Genomic DNA, 23,412 nt, shown 5'->3' with positions numbered 1-23,412 from the left:
CGCGCCGGCCGGGCGGGCTGCAGGAGCGCGCCTGGGCGCCTCGCCGCGGCGGCTAGCGGCGGCTGCGGCGGCCCGCGGCCCCGGGCGGACGGCGCAGTGCGCGGCCGCCCCGGGGGCGTGAAAGGAAAGTGGCCGGGCGGCGGTACCGGCGGGCGCCTAAGTTCCCCGGCGCGCTGGGCCCGCCGCGCGCCCCTCCCGGCGCGTCCCGCGCTCCCGCCCGCCGAGCCCCCGCGGACCCGCCCCCCGGGCTCGCTCCGGGGCCGGGGCGCGAACCCGCAGCGGGGGTCGGGGGGGCGCGTTGCCCGCGCGGCGGTCGGAACTTCGGAGGGCCGAGGTGGCCGCTGCGCTGTTGGAGAGCGTCTAGCGGCCGCCGCAACCGGTTGCTTCGGGCCAGCGTGGTGGAGTGCGCCGGGCCTCCCCGGAGCCGCGCGCGAGCGGGTAGTGGGCTCGCCCGGCACTCGCCGGCCGACCCCGGCCGGACCCGCTCGCTCGGGGCCCCGACTTGCGCTCGGGAGGGCCGCGACCGTTTCGATTTCTGTTCAAGTCTCGTTTTAAACCGTGAAGACGAGACGGTGGAGAGGCGAGCAGAGAGTCCTGTGAAGCAAGGCCTGCTCTGGTGGGGAGCAGAAACGCCTTGTGAGAACAGAAATAAATTCCCGCGGAAAGGATGTATGTTAAGTTTTTAGCGAGATGTCAGCTGTTCACTGGGATCGGAAACTGAGCCGCAAGGCACAGGTCACCTGCAAGTCTTGTTCTGTGCGGAGAGTTGGGTGGGACACCTCGGGGAGAGGCAAGATTTCTATTTAGTGGGGGTGATTCCCGGCGGGTCACCCAAAGCCTTGCTGGTGAATGGCCCCTAGCGATGTTTTCCTGAGTCCTACTTAGTGACATAGTTTTGAGAACCAAGTAACATCAAAGAGATTTGAAAGGAAATAAGATGGATTTTGCCAATCCCTGCATATACCTTTTCCTCCTGAACCACATTTTAAAGATGTCACACTTGATTGCATCGCAAGAAAAATGCCTGCCTGAAAATGTAATTGATCATTTGCCAACTGTCTAGAAAGGGGGAAGATGAGTGTGTCTTTGTGTGTGCACTTTGGGGCCTGTTGGCCTGGTATTTTGAGGAGCGTGTTGAATCCTCCTCGGCCATGGGTAGATCCAGAGTTCATATTTGCTTATAAGGTCACAAAAGTAACGGCCCGGTGGAAACGGGAGTGGCTCAAGCTCAGGACAGTGCTGTTCTACTGTTGTCATTGACTGGCTGCCTTATCTCCGTATGGTTCTTACCCTAAAGATTTGGTTTTCCTTAGTTGCAAAATCAGAGAATGAATAGCTCATCTTTCTGCATGCTTTCAGATGTCAATTTGGCAACTTTTTAAAATGAGAGATTAAAAAAATCACAGTCTGTATTTTGACAGGTTCTACATAAAAGTGCTCACAATAAATATACATCTTAATTAAAATACATTTGGAAAAAAAATCTTAGTTGCTACATCTAGTGTTATTTTGTGTCTTTTGTTTGGACAAAGACATTTACAAATGTATTTCAATGTGTTTTAAAAATTATGTATGTATTTTTAACTGAGGTCTAATTTACAGTAAGAACTTACATGACCTGTGTGCCCTAATAACCACACTCAGATCAAGACACACAGCGCTTTCAGCCTCCCAAAGGGCTCCCTTTACATTGCTCTCATTAAGCAGGGACCTCTCCCCTCCCCAAGGTGACCACTTCTGGCACCACTGGTGAATTTTTTTTACATAACAGGGCCCTTTTAAGGGTGAGGGGCGATATTAAGTTGAAGGACAACAGGTGTGTAAACCTGGAGTTATGGTCATTTTTGCCATGACTCTAAATGCTTTTATAACAGTTTTTACACTTTTAACTACCTGAAATTGTGAACTTCTTAGCCAGAAGGCTACTTGTCAGCTGAGGCAAGGCTTTGCAGATTTGGATCCATGGTTGTTGGGCATCCTTGTGGTCACAGGCCCAGTACCGATGTGTTACTTCCCATTTTTGGAATACTGGTGTATTTCCAGACAGCAGGTTGGGAGGATGGATCATGAACTTTCCCAACAAGTCAGTGTTTAAGATGTTAGTAGATGAATCAGTTCCTTAAAGCCTAGAATTTGCTGAGAAAATTGAATGAAAATTGATTTTTTAAAGTTCAGTGAATTAAAGAATGTGGGCATAAAGCTTTAACAACCTTTTAAATGACAGCAATTAACTTGATTTATATATGCAGGATATTTGCCTGGTTTATCAAGTCATTAAAACTCTAGTGGTGAAAGCAAAAACAAAAGGTAACTAAAAATTATACCAGGTGTGGTTAATTTTTTTTTTTTTTTATTTCAATATGATTAGGATACCTTTTTATATTGGCCCTCTAGGAAGTTGGGTTTTTTATATTCTCCACTGAAGTAAGTACTTCCAACAATTTGCTTATTTTTCCCAAATACCTTTTAATGTAGTCCTATACATTTTCTTGTTTCTGCTCCTAAAGGGGAGGAGTTAGAAGTTGTCAGTGAATTCTTGGTAATTCTTCGCAATGGCCTGTTTTTTTTTTTACTGCAAGGACACCTGTGTGATGCAGAGTTGGGAACAGTGTTAAGGCCTGTGGTAGAGATTTATGGGGGCATAGTCCGCAAAGTTCAAAGATTTTCTTTTGTGAAATGGTTTCTGCTGAATAATTCTGTTTTCTTTGATTAAGCCAGTCAGTTGATTAGCCAACAGCTAAGCTGGATTTGGTTATTCTACTCCCAAGATTCACAGCATCATTAGCTAAGATAGTAATCCATCACTTAGTTAAAATTGATGCACTGGTTTTGTGTGTGTGTGTGCACGCGTGCACATCTTTTTAGATTTCTTAACTTTTGCATTGTCAGATATTTCACTTAAAATTTATTAAATTTTGAGAGATGCAACTAAAGATGCAACATGAGAAACAAAATGCACATAAAAGGGCATTTCTTCTTTTGATATTTGTTTCTTTGAAAATTTTGATTTTTCTCTTTAAAATTGCTTTTCCTGTCCATAACCTTGTTGGTTCTGTAGGGTATTTTTGCTTTCACGATGGTAACTAGGCTGGGCTTAGCTACAGAGTGAGGGTGTGGATGCAGACATCATTTGACTCTGAAGTCTATAGAACAGGTGACTGTCTAAACTTCATTGACCTTTCCATTAAAACTTCATGTTATGTTCATATTAAATAAATGAATACAATCCAGAAAGCAGACCATTATGTAGGCAGGTATTTTGAATGTCAAAATTTTTATATTAAAGATTTTCTATCTTATGATTTCCTATAACTTTGTAATTGCAGGGTAGTTTTCTTTTAGTAGATAGTATTTATTATCTAACTGGGATGTTTTGTAATTAAAAAATATTTCTCCTTATACATCGTTGTTAAATTGGATAAAAGTCTCTAGGGATTTTGGTTACTGGGGGAGATTTTGAACTATTAGGCTTTAGGGAGCAGGATTTTGATATGACTGTTTCTTCAAGTGGTACTAGCCCCACTGGAAAATGATTTAAAATAAAAAGGATGTGGTCAGATTCTTGCAAGTTCATATTTAAATTTTACAAAAGTGGGAGAGAGGATAAGAACAAAGACAAGTTAGTAGTAGAAAAACTACGACTTCACTGCAGAAGTTTTAACAAGTTTGAATGTAAACTTTTGCCTTTAACTCAGAGGCACCTGAAGATTTGTATCTGATTAATTTCTAGTCTCTTATCCAAGAGGATGTTTTTAACTTTATTCAGCTCTCTTAATCTTTAGATGACCACTCAAGGACATAATTAAAAAACAAAAGATGTAGCCTGTATGTTGTGCTACAAGATAATATGTTTCAAACTTTCTGGTTTCATAGTTGGTAACTTCAGAGTCAAGCATTTGGCTGTGCAGGGAGAGGCTACAAGGTGGCATTTTTCATAGTGTCCGGTGCTGCCTGCGGGTTCCGTTTTGACATTTCTCCTTAATTGAGACGGGTTACTTGCTACACTGATTGATTTGGGGTGGATAAGGTAGTTGAGATTACGTGTTTGGTCTGGGACATTTGGAGAAGGTCTTCGATGAGCGAGGGAAGGGAGTTTGTCGCAGTGGCAAGTGCAGGACAGTCACGTATTTGGAATGACAACAAGAGATGGGCGGAGAAATTGAGCTGTTATTAAAATACCTCGAGTTTTTCCTGCTGACATTCAATTTAGTGTTAACCAACAAGTATTTTGATTTGAATTCCAAATTATTAATTATTTTTACCCTGAATAGTTTAAAAAATATATTTGAGGGGGCTGCTGTGTAATATCTGCTTGGTGGTAAGACTTCCTGTGAGTTGCTGGTAGTTTTTCATTATTTTTACATTAATTTGCTCCCCAGATTAGAGTGCTTTCTGGTCTCAGAGTTTTTGCTAGTGTTCTTTCTTATGGGTCATTTTTGGTAAAACGTACTTTCTCCATGTTAAAAATAATACATAGTAATTTGGGATCATAATTTTAAGATACCATTTTAGCTCATTTTTACTTGTGTCAAAATAACATTCTTGGAATGAGATGGTGACAACACAGAATCTCTTAGCATGTCACCTGTCTAGAACATAGTGAACAGTGGGGAATTATATGTAACATGAAATTTCACATTTTATTTTATTTATTTTTTAAAAAAATTTATTTATTTGAGAGAGAAAGAGAGATAGCTAGAGGTAGAGTATAAGCAGGGGAGAGGGGGAGAAGCAGGCTCCCCACTGAGCAGGGAGCCCAGTGATGCAGGGCTCGATCCTAGGAGCCCAGGATCATGACCTGAGCTGAAGGCAGACGCTTAACCGACTGAGCCACCCAGGCATCCCAAAATGTCCCATTTTAAAATGTACAACTCAGCAGCATTAACTACATTCACAGTGTTGTTCAGTTGCCACTGCTTTCCATTTCTAGAGTGTTTTCATCTTCCCAAACTGAAATTCCAAGGCCATGGACAGTAACCCCCCCCCCCTTTCCCTCTCCCTGCCAGCCCCTGGCAGACAGCATTGTACTTCCCGTCTTACAACTGACAACTCTGGCTGCCTCAGGGAGGTGGAGTCCTGTGTATCTGGGTTCTGGCGAGTGGCTGGTTCACCATGTCTTCAGGGCTCCTCTCTACCGTAGCATGTGCATCAGAATTGCCTTGTGAGGAAATACTTTTTTTTTTTTTTAAAGATTTTATTTATTTATTTGACAGAGAGAGAGATCACAAGTAGGCAGAGAGGCAGGCAGAGAGAGGGAAACAGGCTCCCCGCTGAGCAGAGAGCCCGATGCGGGACTTGATCCTAGGACCCTGAGACCATGACCTGAGCCGAAGGCAGCGGCTTAACCCACTGAGCCACCCAGGCACCCAGGAAATACGTTTTTGAAAAGATTTTTGGCAGCAGGTGAAATAGAGGTCACAGAACCCTGTGCAGGAGGGCTCTTTTCTCTCCCTTGGAAGAAGAGTCTGGAGGCTGCCCGCAGAGCTGTGAGAACCAGGTGCCTCTTCCTGAGACGCAGTCCTGGCACTCTTGGCTGTCGGGACGTCAGAGAGATGGAAGCGGCGTGGACCGGCAGGGTGGGGGACGGGAGCGTGAGAGCAGGGTCGCTGCAGTCTGCGGTCTCACCTGGGTGGGGACAGAGAGCCTTGTGTATCGTGGGACTACATCTTCCTGGGTAATCACAGCTGTTCACTGTGTTGGTCCTGGTTGGAGCCTCTCCCCAGAACAGTGAGTCCAGAAAGTTTGTGCTCAGATCGTCAACAAGCCTTCCGCTCTGAGCGGCGCGAGTCGGCGGTGACTCATTCGCCAGCTGTCCTGGTGAGTTGAGGTTTTGCCATGTTGAACATCTCACTTCTAGTTTCGTGGAAAACTAGTGAGGGTTTAAAGAGGCTCAATAACCTACATAATAATGATTTTACATAATTAATGCCTCAAATTTTAAGTTTATTGCGTTGCTTTCACTTTGCATTTGTGTCATTCAGATAGCCAGTCTCAGACAGGGAAGGCAGGTCTGACAGAGCTGAGGATTATGAGTGGAGCAGTCAGTAGTCGCAGAATGGCCAAAGAGGTGGACGTTTTTTCTTTCACTGTTGTTTTGACTCTTATTTTGTAGTGCCTGGCCTGTGTTTGTGGAGTACGCATGGGGTGCCTCTCCCGAATGCCCTCCGTTACTGGGGGAGGGCGGGTCCTTTGGGGGTACCTCTGGATCCCCAACCCGTCACTACCTTCTTGACGAGGCTGCTTTTGACTATTTTTCTTGAAATCCTTGAAAAATTGACAATGTTGTGAAGCCTGGGTTTTTGTGGTTTTTTTTTTTTTTTTTTTTTTTTTTTTGGTGCCTTAACTTCTCAGTTCTTAAGGAAATCAGAGTGGTTAGTTGCTGCTTAGAATTAGTAAGGTTTTTCTGAACGTGTCCGTTTCTTTGGTGGTTGATACTCTCCCTAGCACACTAATGAACACCTTTTACTCCATTCTCTCCCTAGTGTGTGTCTTGCTCCTGAATTGTCAGTTAAATATTGTGAAGAGACCAGTTTATATATGAGTCAGTTTGTTAATTTTTAAAATAAGCATTGGGGTTTGTAAGTAAACTGTTAGATGAGACATTATTGTTGTTTTTTTGTAAGTAAGCTACCTGCCCAGTGTGGGGTTTGAACTCACAGCCCTGAGATCAAGCGACACAAGCTCTACCAACTGATCCAGCAGCCACCTCCATTTTGTATCCTTTTTAAAGCTAATTTCCCAGTCCTCAGGCACGAGTTATATTTGCATTTAAAATATGCACAGTTATTATTATTTTTAATACAAGTAACATTTTACACAAATTGGAAAACAAACTTAGATCTCCTAGATGTTATTGGGGTCCTGTTTTCCTTATGGGGAGATAGAGGCTCCTGGGTGAACGAGAGCAGCTTTAAATGACTTTTGCCAGACCCTGTTGCCTGTAGTAGGCATGACAAGGGGCTGGGTAGGCCCAGCTCTGGCCTTCCCTGCTAGGGTGGGTGTCCCTTCTCTGCAGTGAGTGCTGGAGGGGAGGATTGCATGACTCCTGCTGCCTCCTTAAGGCATTACAGGGTTCTGAAGACATTGTCCCAACCCTTTACTCCGATTTTGGCTTCCTGTGAACTTGTCTAAAAGGAGCTCTTTCCAGAACACCTCTACTAGCAAAATCTTAAGTTTTGGTGTGCTGTTCTTCTGTAGCTTCCTCGAGGGGCTTCTGTATTCCCCTGTCTCATCTTGGACCTCATTGTGATCTCCTTTTTCTCTCAGAGTTCCAGCCCCTTCAGACCTGGACCCATTGTCCAGTCTTTCACTTGCTTCCTAGCCAGTACCCTTACCCTTGCCCTGTTGTCCTTCTGCAACCTCTGCTTTGTAGACTACCACCCCCAAGCTGTCTAGCCTGTGCTCTCTCTGTTCTTGGACACAGGCTATCTCGCGTTTAGGGTCCCCTCTTGAAGTGGCCCTGTGAGTGCGTGGCCCCCGGGGTCCTGTCTTGAGGAAGAGCCTTTTCTTTTGCCTTCTGTGACTTTTTCAGACCTTCCCTTGTTTCTCTGTTTACATCTGTCTTGGTGGATTCATCGACGTTCACCTTCCCCTAGCCCTTGTGCCTTCCTAACCCTTTCTGCTAAGCTTTACATCCACATGTCTCTTGCTGTCTGGATCTCCAGCTTGGTTGCCTCACTGGGCCCTCAAAAGACTCAGGTCCCAGACAACCCACAGCCCCTCATTCTACCCTGAAGCTACTGCTCCTTTAGCAGGCCTGTCTGCCCAGGTCTCTTTCTTGATGTTCCTCTTCAGTGACGGTGTTTGTTTTGTCCCCCGGCAGCTCTCTTGTGGAATGCAGAGTCTTCTTGAATTACCAGCCTCTGACTTAGGAATATTCATGCAAATCTGACTCCTTTGCTTTGAGACATTCTTAAAGCTAAGGAACATTTTGTTCAAATGAATCTTTCTAGGAAGCGCAGTGTATACCATAAACACAAGGAGAGGTGTCCAGCGGAGGAAGGGAGTGAAGGGCCAGTGTCCGGTCCTGCCCTTAGCCAGCCTCCCAATGCTGCCCTCCGCCTCCTCCTCCCCGAGGCAGGTTTGGCGTCTGGCCCCTGGACTCTGTGCATGGAGCTCCTGCAGTTACTGCCAGTACTGTCCTGAGGGCACTCTGTGTATTTGAAAATCGCTTTATCTGTTTTGCACCCCACCTCTTTCCCGTTGGTTTTCCTTTGGAAAGTTTTAATTGTGACTGATAAACACAAAATTAGTGCCAGTGATGAATCTTGCCAAGGAAAAGGAAAGCCACTTTGGAAAGTGAAACTGGGTATTAAAAAGAGCCAGCTCCATTTAATGCTGAAAACTTCACAAGTGCCCAAGGGCTCCTTTCAAAATTTAGTCTCTCCTGACTGTACCTGTCTTTAAAGCTGCATTTCAGTAACATGAACATTCAAGATAAGCTTAGTTTAATTTTATGCTTTTGTTTTGTCCCTTTACCAGTATAGCAGGTTTATTCAACCCGTAATGTAACTAAAATATTTGCAGTGAAAAGTATAAACCTTGTTCTCTTGACTCCAAATGCCCCCCCTCCCCGCCCCCGCTGCCATCTTCCCTGCTCTCCAGTCCACCTGACAGACTGTGGTCAGAAGAACTTTGTCAACAAACGTGATTGTATAGTGTAAAACTTCCATTGCCAGTAGGGTGAAGTCCAGACTCCTCAGGAAAGCAGGCAGAGCCCTCACAGAGCTTCCCTTCAGTGACCGTCCCACTCACCTCCCTCTCCCTCACTGACACCCTGCTCTTCACGCATCCTTTTCCCGGGAGGTCCCTTTGTCTAGAGTGTCCTTCCACTAACACAGCACTTCCAAAATGTCAGTCTTGCATAGACCACTTTCACACTTTTTTGCCATGTTTGATTACTATAATCATTCTTGTAATATTTAACAAATTGACTTTTAAAAATTGATCCTTTTTTAAAAAAAGATTTTATTTATTTATCTGAGAGAAAGTGCACACGGGACGGAGGGGCAAAAGGAGGGGGAGAAGCAGAGTCCTTGCTGAGCAGGGAGCCAGACCACAACCATGTGGGCTCCATCCCCGGACTCCCGAGATCATGACCTGAGCTGAAGACAGACGCTTAAGTAACTGAGCCACGCAGGTGCCCCTAAAAATTAGACTTTTAACTTAAAAGTATTATTACATTTAGAAATGAAAAATAGTGGGGTACCTGGGTGGCTCTGTGGTTAAAGCCTCTGCCTTCGGCTCAGGTCATGATCCCGGGGTCCTGGGATCGAGCCCCGCATTGGGCTGTCTGCTCAGTGGGGAGCCTGCTTCCTCCTCTCTCTCTCTGCCTGCCTCTCTGCCTACTTGTGATCTCTGCCTGTCAAATAAATAAATTTTAAAAAAGCTTAAAAAAAAGAAATGGATAATAGTGAAATATAAATAATAGTAAATCTAATCAGTTTATGAAAATACATTCCTTCAGTAAGTTTCTCAATAAAACCCTTTCCTTGTTTTTAAAAAATTTTGAAACTATGTACCTGGTGATAGATGATATTAAAGAGTTGTTGATATTTTTTCTTTTTTCTCTTTTTTTTTAGGTGTACTAATAGTGTTGTGATTATATAGGAGAATGCCCTTTCTACTGGGGGACAGCAGCTGAAGAGTTTAGAGGTGAGATTTGTCATGTCTCCATCACTTCCAGGTAGCTCTGGAAGTACATGTATATGCCCGTGTGCAGACACAGAGAAAGCTTTCAGGAGATTGTTAATCATTTTTTTAATCCAAGTAGAGAGTATTTGGAACTTTTTCTACATCTCTGAAAACTTTGATGAAAGCCTGTATTGGTTGGGGAACATAAAAATGACTGCGAGAAAGTTGGTATTCAAAAAAGTCTTTAACCCCAGCTCACGATGGGTAACAGACAGACAGATAGACACACACACACACACACACACACACACACACAAAGTTCTTTTTAAAAGATTATTAATTTTGAAGTTGGGCTACAGTTGACATACAACATTGTATTGGTTTCAGTACAGCATAATGTACATATGTACAGCATAATGGTTCAGTATTTGTATATATTGGGGGACGGCCTCCGTAATAAGTCTGGTTAACATCCGTTACCACACACAGTTAACAAAAGCCTTTTTTCTCTTGTGATAAGAACTCTTTTATTCTCTTAGCAAATATGTGGTACAGTGTTACTACCTATAGTTGCCGTGCTGTATGTTAATCTCTAGGACTTAATTTATTTTAAAACTAGAAGTTTGTGCTTTTGTAGTTCTTAATAAAATTGTATTTAACCAATACCTGTGAAGTTGAGGTTGCAAGTTTTATGTGTTAACTTTTTTCCTCCATTCCACCATAAAAATCCTACGTAGTATACTTTAAAAGAAGGAGTCTTTGTAGTGCCTACATTTTCTTGTGTCCCACCGGTGGCTTGGGTGTTGCCCAGAGGGGAGTGCACTGAGGAAATCCCTGCTTGCCCTCTACAGGACTCTGATTCCGGTCTTGTGTGAGGTCGTCCTGCCTGGATTCCTCCAGGCCCGGTTACCCTTTGCCCTGGGTGCTCGCTGGCGTTGTACGTGCTCCACTCTTTTTTTTTTTTTTTTTAAAGATTTTATTTATTTATTTGACAGAGATCACAAGTAGGCAGAGAGGCAGGCAGAGAGAGAGGAGGAAGCAGGCTCCCCGCTGAGCAGAGAGCCCGATGTGGGACTCAATCCCAGGACTCTGGGATCATGACCTGAGCCGAAGGCAGAGGCTTTAACCCACTGAGCCCCCCAGGCACCCCTACATGCTCCACTCTTACAAATATCACAGCTATAATCATCTGTCCCGTGCTTCTCATCTCCACCAGGCTGTGAGCTCAAGATCAGAGACCCTGTGTACAGTACCTTGCACACAACCTAGCGGAGAGTAGAGAGCGGAGCAGCTATGGCTGATGAGGGCACAGAAGCGACATTGCCACACGGCGGCTTGTAATGTTCTTTCTCCTTGAAGATGGATTGTGTTCTAAACAAGAAGCTATTATGTTTAATCAGATTCCCTCTTGTCACTCCCAGGCTTCGAGGCTGCTAGTGACTTTCCACAGTCATTAGAATAAAATCCAAACTCCTTTTGTGGCCTATAATACCCTTTGTGGTTTGTCCAGTCCTCTCTGCCACTTTCCCACCACTTTCCCACAGCACAGCCTCATGGGTTCCGTGTCCCTCCAAGCATACCACGCTTGTTAGCGTTTGTTCCTTTTCACCAGAAGGGGTTCGGCTCAGGGATGAAACCTTCCTTCAACATCCTTACCTCCACTCCAGGCGCTACGTTCTCGTTAGTGTTTGGTTTTCTTTGTGGCACTTATCGCTATATGAAATTATCTTATTTCAGCTCATTTTAAAATTTAAATTAAAAGTTTCAATTTATTATATATGCTTTGAAGCCACACTCTAGAGAATATGAAAATCTACTCTGAGGATGTTTTTCCTTATTGTTTCTTGTGACAGAACTAGACAATGCCCTGATGCCTTGTTCTTGTGTTTACTCTTGTAAACTTCATGAAGACAGGAACTGGGTCTTTTTTTTTTTTTAATTAAAGTTTTAATCTTAATTCCAGTGTAGTTAACAGTGTTATATTAGTTTCAGGTGTACAATAGAATGATTCAGCACGTCCATACAATATCTGGTGCTCATCACGCATGTCCTCCTTGATGCCCATCACCTGTTTCAACCATTTCCCCCCGCCCCCCACCTCCCCTCTGGTTACCATCAGTTTGTTCTCTTGAGTTAAGAGTCTGTTTCATGGTTTACCTCTCTCTCTTTTTCCTTTTGCTTGTTTGTTCTTAAATTCCTCATTTGAGTGAAATCATACAGTATTTGTCTTTCTCTGACTGACTTATTTAATTTAGCGTAATATTCTCTAGCTCCATCCATGTTGGAAATGGCAAGACTTCCTTCTTTTTGCAGCTGAATAGTATTCCACTGTATATATACACCACATCTTCTTTCTCCATTCATCTGTCGATGGACACTTGAGCTGGCTTCCATAATTTAGCTCTTGTAAATAATGCTGCAGTAACATAGGGGTGCATGTATCTGTTTCTTTTCTTTCTTTCTTATTATTTTTTTAAAAGATCATATTTGTTTATTTGACAGAGAGAGAAAGAGCAGGCACAAGCAGGGAGAGTGGGAGAGGGAGGAGCAGACTCCCTGCTGAGCAGGGAGCCTGGCGTGGGGCTCGATCCCAGGACTCTGGGATCATGACCTGAGCCCAAGGCAGACATTTAACAAATGAGCCACCCAGGCGCCCTGTGTGTTTCTGTTTCAATTAACGTTTTTGTATTTTTTGGGGTAAATACCCACTAGGGGAATTGCTGGATTGGAGGGTAGTTTTATTTCTAACATTTTGAGGAACTTCCATGCTGTCTTCCACAGTGGCTGCACAAGTTAGCATTCCCACCAACAGGGTACGAGGAGGGACTGGGTCTGTCTTAATCAGCATGGCACGCCTGGTACTGAGAACAGTGCATGGCAAATACATATATGTTACATGGGGGTGTGAATAAACAACCAACTTGTAAATGATCTAAGGAGTAATTTTTTTTTCTAAGCCTGGACATTTTTGTACAGTATTACAGTTCAGTTCTGGATGTTCAGAAATTTTTTTATGAAGAGTCAATATTTTGTCATATTTTGCTGCTTGGAGTGTCTGTTTTCGTTAATCTTTTAGGTTAGCAACATTTCTTTTCATTAGCATATTAACCTATGTCATTATTTTTGCCAGGGCACCTGCACATTTATACATCCTTAAGAAACACATTTCTGTTAGTAAAAATCCAGGTGAAGGGCATTAGCTCCAGGCATTTGCTTCACTTCTCATGGTGGTGGGTGCAGAGACGGCTGTCAGCGGGTGTGGGGTGGGGCAACAGCACTCGCCATTTGATTTGCCCGGTGTGACTGGTACATGTGACTGATTCGGGGCTTCCGAATCAGACCCAGTGGATCCACTGTCCTCCCGCTGTTGTTCATTGAGTCAGTGTTCTGGGGGCCCTGAGACCAGGGAAGGCATCCACAGAGGTGGAAGAAGGTTGGACACACTTACTTGGGCTTTGCCTGCAACCTCCCTCCCCAGTCCTTTTTGGAAATGGGGAAGTTTTAGAAATTTTGAAGCTATGGGGGGAACCCTCTAGTTTATGACTGAAGTAACTTTTGGCTGGGGCAAGTTTAGGAAATTTGGACTCTTCAGTAATACCAAAGTTCTTTGTTGGTTTAGCAATAAGACGATCTTCGATGAAACTGTTTCTCATAAAATGTGATTAGAACGTAATAATAACATGAAATGTAACTGAACTTCAGTTATGAATTTATTAATATATTTGAATCATTTAAACTTTGGTTACAACAAAGGGAAACATTTAAGAGATTTATGCATCTTGGTTGGGGAAGCAAGTGCAATTTTTTTTTTTAGCATTATGTCTAGAAATTGAACATTATCATGGTTTTGAAGGAGGAGGGTAGAGTGGACCTCTCTATATCTACCTTTGTTTAAATAAATTCAAATATTTGCCACAAAGAATTTAGAGATAGGTAAGAAAAGTAAGATTGCTGTTAAGAGGCAATACTTTTCCTTCCACCGCTTTGATTTTGTCATAATCATAGACTTAAATACTTACTGATTTTTTAAAAATAGGGAGATGTGTACATAGTAAAATGTTTTTGAATTGTGAAAAAGAGAGTATTCTTTAACTGAGACCCCCAGTCCCTTAGTCCCTTCTGTAGGCCACTCTTATTTTTAGTTTCTTTATTTTTCCCAGAAAAATTCTATTTGTATAAAAACATATAGTTCCCCACCCACTTAAAAAAAACAATTGGTGGTACTCTTCATTTAAAATACCTTAGATAGGGCGTCTGGGTGGTTCAGTGGGTTAAGCCTCTGCCTTCGGCTCAGGTCATGGTCTTGGGATCCTGGGATTGAGGCCCGCATTGGGCTCTCTGCTCAGCAGGGAGCCTGCTTCCCCACCCCCCCAACCGCCTGCCTCTCTACCTGCTTGTGATTTCTCTGTCAAATAAATAAATAAATAATTCTAAAAAAAAAATTAATAAAATACCTTAGCTGTATCCAAGTACACAAAGCTTGGCCTCATTCTTTTAATGATTACCTAGGAGTCTATTGTATGGATGTACCTTTTTTTCCTTTTCTTTCTTTCTTTTTTTTTTTTGGTAGGCTGGGGCTTGAACTCACAACCCTGAGATCAAGGGCCACATGTTCTATCTTAGTAGGTATGTGCCAGGTGCCCCCAGGATGCACCTTAATTTATTCAGTCGGTTTCCTGTTTGTATACATTGTGGGTTATTTCCAGTTTTTTAATGCTACAACAGTATCGTGGAAATTATCCTGAATGACAACTGAATGTGCTTGGATTAAGATGAGCTGTCTAATACTTAAAGTTTTTTTCTGAGTTAGTGTATTTGTAGAGACCATCCTCTAGAGTCAGCGCACTCGGAGATAGAGTCTCACAGAGGCCTTCTGCCTGCCCGCCGCTCTCTCCCTTTCCCTGCAGGTAGCGTCCACAGGTGCCCCTGCACCAGTGAGGCGTGGACCGGCCTCGAAGCCCCAGCCCGGAGTGCAGCCTGCCTGTTACAGATGTAGATAATTTGTTTTGTGTTTTGGTTTTGAGAAAATTGCCGCACCATAGATTGGCTAACAAGTTATATCACTTTCTGGAATTTTTTTTTGTGATCTTTTGCTTGTTTGGCAGATACATAGCTAAATAAAAAAAAAATATACCAGTTGATTTTTTTTTAAGCTTTTATTTATTTATTTGACGGACGGATCACAAGTAGGCAGAGAGAGAGAGGGAAGCAGGCTCCCCACTGAGCATAAAGCCCGATGCGGGACTCGATTCCCGGGACCCTGAGATCATGACCTGAGCCAAAGGCAGCAGCTTAACCCACTGAGTCACCCAGGTGCCCTACCAGTTGATTTTTATTTGAGCTACTTGGTAAGGAATTTTAAACACGGTGCTGTGGGTCCAGTGCAGTGATTTCTGAGGAAACTGAATTTGGAATTGTGATGCATTCTGTAGTTGAACCCTACAGTGTTCTATATATCTCAGTAATCCGAGTTCTTAGTTCTTACCTTTTTTTTTTTAAAGATTTTATTTATTTATTCAACAGAGAGATGAAGAGAGAGAGCATAAGTAGGCAGAGTGACAGTCAGAAGGAGAGGGAGAAGCAGGCTCTCTATTGAGCAGGGAGCCCAATGTGGGCCCCAGTCCCAGGACCCTGGATCATGACCCGAGCCGAAGGCAGTCGCTTAACCAACTGAGCCACCCAGGTGCCCGTAGTTCTTACCTCTTATTGGAAGAACTTCAGAACACTGCTCAGAGCATATATTTGTGTCCCCATCAGTATCTCCTCTGTGTGCTATTGTCACTTCTAAAATGCTTGACAGTTGATGGTAGTATATTCTTTCTCTCTGTGGTCATCTGTTCCTACCCTGTGACCCTTGTCGTGTGCTCAGAGAACATGCACGCGGAGCCGGTGGTGGGCAGGCGTGCACGAGTATCTGTGAGCACCAGTGTTTTTTCCTGCAGGGTCCCTGAGTCACTGAGGGTGCTGCTGGCTGTGCCTGAGCCAAGTGTGTGTGCTCTGCTGGGCTCTTCTCTCTGCTGCTTATTTTGTGTTCTAGGGAGTAATTTTGACCAGTGGAGTCAGGCAAAAGGATGTGACTTGTAGTCTTGGGCTTGTGGCAAAGAAGGTGTCATACAGTATTAGTCACTATGTCAGAAAGCAAGTTTTAAGGTTTGAGAAGGTGCTTTCAAGAAGGGGTATGAGAGGAAGTATAGAAATCAGCAGACAGTTAGGGTTAGTCAGATAAGACCACAGGACAGCCTGGCATGTTGGACCATCCAGTGTTGAAAGAGCAGGTAGAAGAAGCAGTGGCTTGAAGGCATATTTTCACTGGAAGAATTTGGAGGGTAAGGGATTGCCTGTGGGTAGTGCCTGGTGCATTTATATAGGGACTCCGCTTTAATGACCTCTCAGATTCTTCCACTCCTTCTTGTTGAGAAAGGTGCTCCTGATTGGCTGGTTTGCACACTAGGACGAGTCAGAGGGACTGACTTGAGACAGATGGTAGGCATTGAATTTCTTTCTCTTGTGGAAGCGGCAGTACCCTTCCCTGGGGGCAGCAGTGTTATTGCTGCATTAGAAAGTTGTATTTTTTTTCTCAGTAATGAATTGGAGATATCATGATCTGATACCACAGAAATTCATTTAGCAAACGCCAGATAGCCATGAAGTGAAGCCCTGGTGCCAGGAGTTTGAGGAATGCAGAGTAGAGTGAGGTCCCTGCCCTGGAGAAGCTTCTAGTGCTGTGGTAAGACATGCCACAGAATACTCCCGTGTTAGTGCTGTCAGAAAGGTACAGAGTGCCTACCATGGAAGATATTTCTACAAGGGTGTGGGAAGGGCTATCTTGTAGGGTATTGTTTTGGGAAAGAATTTTTGTGGGACTTCAGGCAGTGAGTGATCGGTGAATACTTGCATTGTTAGTGTAAGACTTTCTAATAAGCTAAATTATTTTGTTTTTTTAATGGAAGAAAGGTCTATTGTAAAATAAGAAAATACCCTGAACTTCTCCTTTGCACATCCCCTTCTGATCCTTTTCCTTTAGTGCTCCTTCCTCCTAAAGCTGTTTAAAGCTGGTGTGGTTCCTACCAGCTCTTTCTCTCTCAGAGCAGTAGAGGAAACAAGAGTTAGCTCTCTTGATCTCTGGGCTGTTAACATCTGGAGCTTAGGCCCATGGGGACCCACCTGGAGCTGCAGTGTGTAGTAGTCACGTCACGGGGATGGAAGGAAAGTGCTCGATCTCTGGCCATGAGCATGCAGCTTGGCAAGAATTAGAGTGTATCCTAAGAGAGCCCCAAACTGTTTACGTTATCTGTTGAGCTCCCATATTTGCTGTTTAATTGCTGAGGGGGCTTATTATGTTGAATGCTTACATGCGAGTCATTTGCAGTTTTGATTTATGGTTCTCTGTTTATGTGAATCTTTCATTTCCAATACAGATTAACCTTAAACTTTTTTTTTTAAGATTTTATTTATTTATTTATTTCACAGACAGAGATTACAAGTAGGCAGAGAGGCAGGCAGAGAGATAGGAGGAAGCAAGCTCCCTGCTGAGCAGACAGCCTGATGTGGGGCTCGATCCCAGGACCTGAGATCATGCCCGGAGCCGAAGGCAGAGGCTTTACCCCACTGAGCCACCCAGGCGCCCCAACCTTAAACTTTTTTTGTTGTTAATTTTTAAAATAGGCTAGTTTTGGTAGAATGGTAGTAAAGGGACCATTATTATGGTTATTATTATGACATTATTATGTCAGCCTACTGGAGAACTTTGGTGGGGTAGGTTGTAGAAGAAATGAAGTCCCCTTTTATTTAAAGCTCACTACTCTCCTATTCATACTTCTAAGCTATTGTTTGAGAAGTAAATACTACCTTGGCAGTTTGCCTTTTTTTTTTTAAAAGTAGGCTCCATGCCCAATATGGAGCTCAGCGTGGGGCTTGAACTCTTGACTCTGATCAAGACCTGAGCTGAGATCAAGAGTAGGATGCTTAACCGACTTAGCCACCCAGGTGCCTTGGCAATTTGCTATTTTATGTGGTGATATTTATAATGTTAACGGTCAGAAAGTTAATTTCTCATTAAGTAATTTTAATCTTCATGCTTTCTTAGAAGTGGTGAATTGCATTTGGGGGCAGAACTTTTTTCTGAAGGACTGCAAATATATCACCTTTCAGACATCCTTTTTGGAGGTAGTCTTTCCCCCCCACAACACAGCCCAACAACTAGAACAGCCAAGTCCATTTCTGAGTGCTAGCAGTAATTGCTGTAGAGCTCACGTACCAAAGCTGATCATATTTCTTTTTCGGTTTTAACTAGTCTCACCTTTGTTTGTGGATGGTTCCTAACTCTTTCCCGGTCTTGTGTAGAATAGACCCCATTAGCTGGGAGGCAGACGAGTGGAGATTGTCAGGGCTGCACACTGATGGCAGCTGTCAGCAAAGCCCAGCATTACTTTGGGGCTGGACATCCGACATAAGGTTCTTTTGACTTACCAAAGTTATCAGAATTATCAAGAAAAACTTAAAAGTTTGTTCAGGATGCACACTCTTATGGAGATAAGGAAGTAAAAATATATTTCAGAAATATTTCCATCTACCATTAAAATGTGTTCTGGTACTTGAAGAAGGACCAAGCCTCGTTTATATCTGGGCTTTGTTACCTTCATCTGAAAACGACGAGAAGGGGACTATCAGATTTCTTCTAGGTTTAAAATTCCTCATGGCTCTCTAGAAAATTTACATATGATAATTTTCCTCTTAGAAATATAGTTAATAGGAGCGCCTGGGTGTCTCAGTTGGTTAAGCGACTGCCTTTGGCTCAGGTCATGATCCCTGAGTCCTGGGATCAAGACCCACATCGGGCTCCCAGCTCCACAGGGAGTCTGCTTCTCCCTTGACCTTACCCCTCTCATGCTCTCTCTCTCTCTCTCTCTCTCTCTCTCTCTCAAATAAATAAATAAATAAAATCTTAAAAAGAAAGAAATATAATTAATAAAGTAATACTTTATCTCTAATCTGATCAGCTAAATAGAAACCAAATTTATAGGTGCTGTAAGTTCTATACTTCTATATTGCTTCTTTAATATTTCTATGAAAATATTAATATTTTTATAGCCCTGATACATGTTGCACGTTAGTTTTTCCCTATATTGATTATTACAGAATGTTAATTTGTAATTATTTAGTTTTCTTTGGCTAAAGCCATTATATTCTCACTGGGTAGGAGTCTTACGAAAATTTCTATTGCTGTGAATTCCAGCAAGATTCAGGGACCGGCCCCAGACTCTAAGGCCATGTAGGAGTTCAGGGTCTCTTGAGGATTTGCTCAGCGTCCTCATTGTCACCACGTGGTGCTTGCTAACATCTAGTTTCGTTTGGACTTCACTAGCCTCCTCACAGATCCCCTTCCTTCCGCCCTTGCCCCCTCCAGTCTGCCCTTGACACGTGGGATCCTGTTGACAGGTGAGTCATAGGATGTCCCTCCTTTGCTCAGAATCTACAGCTGAACTACCATCTTTCTTGTCTCCTGTAAGGCTTGCATGGCCTGGCCTCCCCACCTCTCAGACTTCGGCCCCTTTCTCCAGCATGTAAGGGGTCTCCTTCCATGTTGTTCCCTCTGCCTGGAATGCCCTTCCTGCAGATATCTGACAACTGGCTCCCTCAATTTCTTCGACTTTTTCCAAAAATCACCTCAGTGATCGACCTGCATATCTAAAATTTTTTTTTTAAAGATTTATTTATTTCACAGATGGATAGAGAGAAAGCACAGGTAGGCAGAGAGGCAGGCAGAGGGAGAGGGAGACGCAGGCTCCCCACCGAGCAGGGAGCCGATGTGGGGCTCGATCCCAGGACCCCAGGATCATGACCCGAGCTGAAGGTAGCGGCTCAACTGACTGAGCCACCCAGGCGCCCCAGTATATCTAAAATTTTAACCCTCTTCCAACATTTCACATCCCTGCCCCCTGCTTAGCTTCCTCCCCCCCCCCCCCTCCCCGCTTAGCATTATCTAACACTTGTATTTTGTTTATCTGTTTGTGTATTATCGCTCTCTTCCACTGGAATGTTAGCTCTCTGAGGAGAGGGATTTTTGTCCCTGCTGTTTACTGTTCTATCTCTAGCACTTAGAGCAGGGTCTGGCTGATGGTAGGTGCACAGTAAAAATTTGTTGAATGAGTGAATGAATGAATATTTCACAGCACAGAAATAGCATAGATTCACCCTGGTTTGTGAGTTTTATAAATTCTGAATTTGGTAGACTGTCAGTTAGTGTTTAGTCGGGAAACCCCCCTGGGTGCTTCAGTCAAGAAGGGGTACAATTCAGGGCACCTGAGTGGCTCAGTTAAGCGTCCCAACTCTTTTTTTTTTTTTTCTAATTTTTTAAAAAAGATTTTATTTATTTATTTGACAGAGATAGAGATCACAAGTAGGCAGAGAGGCAGGCAGAGAGAGAGGGGGAAGCAGGTTGCCTGCTGAGCAGAGAGCCTGATGCGTGGCTCCATCCCAGGACCCTGGGATCCTGACCTGAGCCGAAGGCAGAGGCTTTAACCCACTGAGCCACCCAGGTGCCCCAGCATCCCAACTCTTGATCTTAGCTTGGGTCTTGATCTCAGGGTAAAAAAAAAAAAAGAGGGGGGTATGATTCTAGGAATTAGATAGAAAAGGAAGGGCTGGAGGAGCAAATGAGGAATGTGATATTCCTCAGAGCCCATACACCCCTTTTGCCCCAGTGCTACTGGAGTTCCCTCCTGCCAGGGCTGCTGCTAGAGCCTTATGGGAGCCCAGCTGCCTGGGGCTTGGGAATGTAGATTTCAAGCCAGATGATTCAGGGACGGTCTAGAAGAGAAGGTATAGGGCTAAGTACCAACATAAACTGTCCAGCACAGGGGATATTTATTTACTTCATTTGGGGAGATAAGCTTAGATGTTAGACAAACTAAATTGAGTCGTTTGTGCTGTGATCCCAAATTAATAGAGCAGGGTGAGATCTGAGATTATGAATGCAACATTAGCAAGCTAAGAATTAAATCCCAACTTAGCCTAGTCACATCCATGTGTTGAACCACAAACTGAACTCAGCCTCTAGAAATGGAGCACGACAGGAAACATATCTTCACTGTGGCCATGATCTCTTAGCGTGATTAAGTGCTCATTTCCGTGAGTTCAGTAAATCTGTTTTTAGGCCCAATTGTGTCCCAGATTAGATCTCTGTCACCTAAAGGATCATACTGGCTTCTCCTAATCTGATTACAGAGTCGTTACTCAGAGTCCTCGTGTCATTTACAGGCCTAGGATGTGACAGGCTTGTATTTATGGTACCTCTGACCCAAGTGCTCCTTTCTCTGCTGCTGAGATCATCCCTGGCTCCCCACTATGAATTGCCAGTATCTAGTCACTCCTCTTCTCCCTTCCTTTCTCTTCTGACTTTACGAACAAGGACAGCAGAGTCTAAATATACTTGATTGCTAACCATATTCATGTTCAGTACTCATCAATATTTATGACATCGATCTATCAATAATAAGCTTATTTTTATTAGGGATGACAGCTTTTTTAATCTCTCATGATGTAGAGGGAGAAAATAGTGGAAATGGTTGGAACTGGTAGGATCCCTGTTCCCTTTGCCCTTTTCCTCACTTTCCTAGGCCCCAGTTAAGACTGGCTCAGGGATCTGGGTTGAGGGTATGTTTCTTGGATTTGAAGTGTGTCATTGATAGACCAAGAAACTACCTCCTTCATACTCCCTCCCTCCCACCCCTGCAAAATGAAATCCTATGCCATGATTATATTTCTAGATTTAGAATTCTGCTGTGATTTTTTTTTTTAAAGATCATTTATTTCACACACAGAGATCATGAGTGAGCACAAGCAGGGGAAGGGGCAGAGGGAGAGGCAGAAGTAGACATCCACCTGAGCCGGGAGCCCACCATAGGGCTCGATTCCAGGATCCTGGGCTCATGACCTGAGCTGAAGGCAGATGTTTAACCAGCTGAGCCACCCAGGCGCCCCTACGATTTATTTTTTTATGAAATTCACATCCTTTTTTCCTTAAAAACTGAAATTCCAAGGGCTATTAATGTTAATAAGTCTCTTCAGAGAGTATTTTACCATGTTTTTGATGAATTAAATAATTTATGTTCATGTACCAGCTTGTTTCATTCATCAAGTTATTTTGGATTTCTGGATGCTATTTTTATTTAAGGATGATCCTGTGCTACTTGTAAACATAAATTAATGGATCTTTCATCCATCTCATTATGTTCATGGATTTCCTTGTAAGGATGTAATCGATCCCTTAAAATTGTACCTAGATGCAGTCCCTTAGTTTTCTAATAGGATTTAAAAATTATTTTCTTCATCTAAACAAACTGAAAATAAACTTCTATTATTTTTTATTTTCCCATATGCCCGAGTAATTTCTACAGCAAAAAAATTAACTGCCAGAGCAGCTTAGATTCTTCTGTTCTTTGTGCCCTAAATAAACGCTTAATATTTGCGTTTTTACTACTGACAGCCATAACATTTTATTTAATGCTATAGAGAAGGAATCCTTGAGAGGAGGAACTGTACTGGGGAAGGAAGGGGGATGGCCCCTGGTGTATTTTCCTTTTTAGTCTTCCGAAAGTCCCTTTCTGAATTTGAAACACCGTGTTAGTGAGAAATATTACCTCATCAAAATTCTGTGAGAAAAATGTTCTGTTTGAATTTAAGCAAAAACCATTTATTTTTCTCTTCAGCATTCTTCCACTGCCTCTCCCTTTTAAATGATTTTATTCGTACCCTGAAGTTGCTCTGTTTTTGAGCCGTGGTTGTTGGAGGCTTTCCTAGGAAGGTGCTGGGCTGACGGTGCCGCGGCTGGGAGGCTGCAACCGGAGCAGGTGGGTGGGCGGTCCTGTTCTCCTGTGCCCTCAGATGCTCCCAAGAAGCTGATGTTTTAGGAAGACACCTTTAGAAACTGTTACACACTCATTTAAATTAACTCTCCAAATGGGGTGCAGTAGAGCCAGGAAAATGTCTATGACTCAAAGACCCTTACTCTTAACTTCTTGTAGGCATTTGCTTTTATTTATTAACTTCTTATTTTGGGACATTTCAAACATACACAAATGAAGAGATAATAATGCAATATATCTCCATATACAGATCACGCCACATTAACGTTCTGTTATTTTAGAGGTATTTTCTAATGAATTTAGGAATGAAAAGCTTGGATTTTATATATATATATATTTTCTTGGCATTGTGTTTTAGGCATATTTTTCTCAGTTTACATTACTAGTTTAGTTGTGCCCTAGTAACTCCCAAGACTAGTTGTAATGCACTGAGTATGAGGTAGGCAGATTGCTGCTGGAGCGGTGCTCGACAAAGAGGCGAAGTCGTATGCAGACTATTTCCGGTATTACTGGTAGGCTCAGCTTCGCCAGTGAGGAACTTCTTTTTCACTTACGGGGAACACAAATCTAAGTTATAAAACTGGTGGAAGCTAGATATAGTTTGGAAATGTTTTCTTCCCTTTTCTTTCTTCTCTTCTCTTCTCTTCTCTTCTCTTCTCTTCTTACTCTGTCCTTCCTCCACCCTCGATTTGTCTCTCCTTTCTGCCGTCTGTCCTACAGGTGTTCGTCTGCTCTGTGTGTACAACGCTACAAGGTGGGAGCCTGCGCTGTGGGAGGGTTGGGGGATGGCAGACCGCCTGGACATAAATAGGATCTAGCATTGGCGACAAGGACTTGGCAAGTAGATGGAGTGATGTGGCAGAGAGTAAGATGGGGACGTGCTCAATAAGGGAATGAGAAAAAAACTGCTGGT

The 23,412-nt window shown here is 43.4% G+C and overlaps 1 protein-coding gene across 4 annotated transcripts in view; it reads left to right on the top strand.

The window, feature by feature from the left end:
• SFMBT1 (Scm like with four mbt domains 1) overlaps nucleotides 1–23,412 on the top strand; it is a 115,435-nt gene that overhangs the window by 810 nt on the left and 91,213 nt on the right. For 2 of the 4 annotated variants that reach the window (XM_032868298.1, XM_032868293.1), the window contains exons 1-2: nucleotides 547–735; nucleotides 9,582–9,654. The gene's annotated coding sequence lies outside the window, so the exon portion shown is untranslated. Of the gene's footprint in view, nucleotides 1–546; nucleotides 736–9,581; nucleotides 9,655–23,412 lie in introns of those variants that run through there. The other 2 variants (XM_032868294.1, XM_032868295.1) reach the window with 2 other exon arrangements.

Source organism: Lontra canadensis, unplaced genomic scaffold (genome assembly GCF_010015895.1).
Source record: "Lontra canadensis isolate GAN:19392208 unplaced genomic scaffold, GSC_riverotter_1.0 scaffold35, whole genome shotgun sequence".
In the NCBI taxonomy this organism is placed as follows: domain Eukaryota; kingdom Metazoa; phylum Chordata; class Mammalia; order Carnivora; family Mustelidae; genus Lontra; species Lontra canadensis.
This window is presented reverse-complemented; position numbering and strand designations above follow the sequence as displayed.